The 4,091-nt window shown below is 39.2% G+C and overlaps 1 long non-coding RNA gene across 1 annotated transcript in view; it reads right to left on the bottom strand.

Moving 5' to 3' along the window:
* Positions 1-10: 10 nt before the first annotated feature.
* LOC128247610 (uncharacterized) overlaps positions 11-4,091 on the bottom strand; it is a 127,720-nt gene continuing 123,639 nt past the window's right edge. The window contains exons 3-4 of the long non-coding RNA XR_008263981.1: positions 2,542-2,599; positions 11-484 (exon numbers count right to left, since the gene is read on the bottom strand). This is a non-coding gene — a long non-coding RNA (uncharacterized LOC128247610). The remainder of the gene's footprint in view (positions 485-2,541; positions 2,600-4,091) is intronic.

Genomic DNA, 4,091 nt, shown 5'->3' with positions numbered 1-4,091 from the left:
ACACACACACACACACACACACACACACACACACACACACACACACACACACACACACACACACACATACCAGAGAGAAACATGCACATTTGCTGGGAGTGGTGTTTATTTCATACAGGCTTATCAGTATTTTAACATATATCTAAATCCCTATGGATTCCAATTGGTTTCAGCAACTCAAAGCTCTAAGAATACGACTTCCACATTCATCTTAAAATGCCTCTCTGACTCTGTATCCACAACTACACAGTTTTGTATATTTACATATAAATTTCATCACTAATTCTACATAAATTACCGGGAAATTATATTTCCATTGATGGTCACAAATACAGGTGAAACATCCAGTATTATCACCCCTAGCTGATTGCTGAACAAATGATATTAGTGATCAATCAGTAGTTCTTTTTGTTTCATTGATGTTTGGTCGTATTTTAACTTCTCTGCATTAGGCATATCTTCATACTCTGATTGCGTACATCATCTGTAATCAAAGAAATTGTATTCGAGTAATATATGCATATATTAGCGTATCCACGCCATGAATAATGACGATAAAATGTTTATCACGTGTAAATGTACTAAAAATGATAATAGTAGAAATTATGATAATATAAGTTTATATAATTTGTTCCTACGAAATACAATAAAAATATTGAAATCTATGTATTTTTCAAGTAAAGTTATTCGCCACGTCATAGTTGCTGTTCCATGTTACTAATAGTTTAACGCCAGATAGATTGTCGGCCAGCTGGTTATCGATGCGACGCTGCACCCTTTATATACAATATATATTGCTAGCAGGGGGAGCGAACCTCTACCATCCTCCAGCAGATACCAGGATCGCGAGACTGACTCAGTTTCGAGCTGCCTGGCTCATCCTCAGTCGCGAGCACCTGGCTTCTAGAGCGATTGCCAGGGTATTTTTCCATGATTTAGCTATATTTTAGCTATTATTGAATAACCTGAGAATTTTAGTGATCGTTTTAGTTTATAGTGAAAGGTTTATAAACTATAACAAGCAGATAGCTAGCTAGTTAGATAGGTAAGTAAGTAGGCAGGCAGGTAGGTAGGTAGGTAGGTAGGTAGGTAGGTAAATAGATAAATAGATAGATTGACAGTGAAATCAACAGTGAGCAAAAATACAGTTTTGACCGGAATTGAGTTTAACATAGTTGTAATAGCCATAATGGTAGTGGTAGTGGTGGTGGTGGTGGTAGTAGTAGTAGTAGTAGTAGTAGTAGTAGTAGTAGTAGTAGTAGTAGAAGTAGTAGTGAAGATGGTGGTGGTGGTGGTGGTGGTGGTAGTTGTAGTTCCTGGTCTTGGTACTGTTGTATCTTTCCTGCTACTACTGTCGCCACTGTTGTTATTGTTATTGTGTAATTATTAAATTTATCTTTTATATTACTGAAATGGTGTCAGCGTTTGTCAGATGTTTACGGTCCAGTGACACGACGTTCTCAAGTTTCAGCACCTGGTACATAGAAGCAGCTGAGTGGAACGGCGGTGGGAGGGATAAGATAGTGGAGGGTATCATAGTAATGTTGCCGGTGAGTTGGTAAGATTGGTGGCGATGGTATAAAAGGTGAGATTGTAATTAACTGTAATAGTGCTTGTGTTTGTGGGCATTACTTGTGGTGGTAATGAATGTTGTAATTGTAGTTGTGGAGATGGTGAGAGGTATTGGTGAGACGTATATAATATAGTATAGTATAACACGGTGTATGGTGTATACACACACACTTACTCTCTCTCGCTCTCTTTCTCTTTCTCTCTCTGCCTCACACACACACACACACATATGTCGGGGAGTTGTGAATCGACTTTAGCACAGTATGTGGTGTGTAGAAGAGACACAGAAATAAATTAACGTTGGAATGCAAGAAAGAATCAGTGGGAATAAGCGGAGAGTTGCTGTAGTGAAGGCAGAACATGTAGGTCACGTCTGGAAAGAGGTTAAAGATTTTATGTAAATACTGTCTAAGAAACTGCTATATGAATATCGCCCAAGTAGCTAAAGGTTGTAAAAGTACAATACCATCCTGGAACTACTGTCTATAGGAAGTGCGGCGTGCAGTTAGAGTTCGTCCATGTATTTGTTATTCCATTTCATGGTAAAAATTTGTAGGAGGTTAGGTACAGACAAGCAAATTAACCCAATTCGTGGCAGGCATCGATTATATCGACCCAGAAAAGATTTGAACTCAAGACATCAAGAGATGTAAGTAAAAACATTTGTATCGTGGGCAAGATACATGCTGCTGCCTTCACCAGGTATGCAGGCATTTCACAAGGTATGCAAATATTTTTAAAATACCTCATGGTGTGATGACCATACCCTGCATAGTTACGGGCTACCCTTTGACAAGGTATAACACTCGTTCAGTCATCCTGCCAGGGATACGGCGAAGTCATGGGGCAGCAACATGGCGGATTGTGAGGAGGTAACGGAAGAGCTCAACTGAGCCAACTTCCTATAGTGCGTTTTGCACTTATGCTGAGTGGAGGAATTCTAGAAGAACAACTCTCAAGACTACCAACCTCTATCAAGAGAGTAACTGCAATGCGTCCGTAAGGGTGGCGTCCATGGTTGTGAAATCTGCAAATGAAAGATTGACAATGACACAAGCTCCCAATTAAAATTCTTAATAATGGAATTGGGTGGCGACAGAGAATCATGGGAATCTGCAGAAGCAGCGAAAAGAATATAACTAGTGAGTTAGATTGTTGTAGTAATGAGGTAGTTTATGTGAAAAGCACTCAACATTGATGAAGTCCAATTCCAGGTGACAAATGGAGCTTGCTTCTGAAGAACTAGGACTTTTTATCCAACAATTTTCCACACAGTTTTATTTAGGTTTTATTCGACTTGAGATTATGGCAGAAGACATTTTTCCAAGGTGCCATACACTGGGGTTATCGATTCAGAAACCATGTAGGCCTGCTCTAGAGTCTCTTGGATATTGTTGACAGCGCAGAAACACAAAGAAACATCAGCACTGAATCTGAAGCAGGCATTTCAATGCATTTGTTTGCAAGGCTGTCCCATCTCTACACAGTAAATAGAAATCGTTAGAGACCGAAGAGAGTGTAATGCTAGAAGTTATAATTAGTTCCCAACATTAACTCATTGAGAAAAAAAAAATAATAATAATTCTGACAAATATCAGTAAATAACAAACGATGCAGAATATTGAAGGAACAGTTGAAATGACGATAGGGTTTTTACATGGTCGCTAGACTTGTTAGAAAAAGTTGCTCAAGTTCCTTCAAACATGTCTTGCAAACAACTCGCACATGCAAATGCTACCAGTCGAGAACTCTGCATACCGGAAGCCAGCAAGTGTATGGGGTCATCAGGAGAGAATGTAGTAGAAAAAAAGAAGGTCATAAAATATTCTAGTCTCATATGCACAATACCTGAAAACAAAAAGACTAGGAGTATCTTTGATTACAGAACTGCTGAATTAAGGACTGACCTGTGCTAAGCAGCAGCAGCAACAACAACAACAACAATAACAACAACAAGAGATAAAGTGTGCATGTATCCATAGAGTGTTTCGAGAAAAGCCAGTATTAAATATCCACATGAAGCGTATGAGAACAGCTTGGTAGGTGAAATTGTATAAAGGCTTCCGGATCTCTACTTTAGATAAGGCTGTAACTCAACATCTCAAGGTTAGGGAAACAAATAGTTTGCTCCAGTTTTTTAATAATTCTTCTTCATTAGAAGGAAGTCGGCCAACCAAAGTCATTAAAAACCCATTTATCATGTTTCTTACCTAAGTGGTGGAGCACTTAAGTGTACAAGATCAAGTCATACTCATTTGCTAGAATGTGAATTTCAGTCTGACGTTCCACTGATTTAACAACATATATCCTTCCAACCGACAAAATAAGATTGCCCAGCCCAAAACTGTTATATCGCCTTGCACAAAATCAGGAATCTCACGGTCTAGAACACATCGATGAAAACACATACATGCAGACTCTCTCTCGCTCGCTCTCTCTCACACACACACACACACACACATACACACACACACGCACACACACACACACACACATCACGCGCACGCACACACACACAC

This window comes from Octopus bimaculoides, chromosome 4 (genome assembly GCF_001194135.2).
Source record: "Octopus bimaculoides isolate UCB-OBI-ISO-001 chromosome 4, ASM119413v2, whole genome shotgun sequence".
NCBI classification, from domain to species: Eukaryota; Metazoa; Mollusca; class Cephalopoda; order Octopoda; family Octopodidae; genus Octopus; species Octopus bimaculoides.
This window is presented reverse-complemented; position numbering and strand designations above follow the sequence as displayed.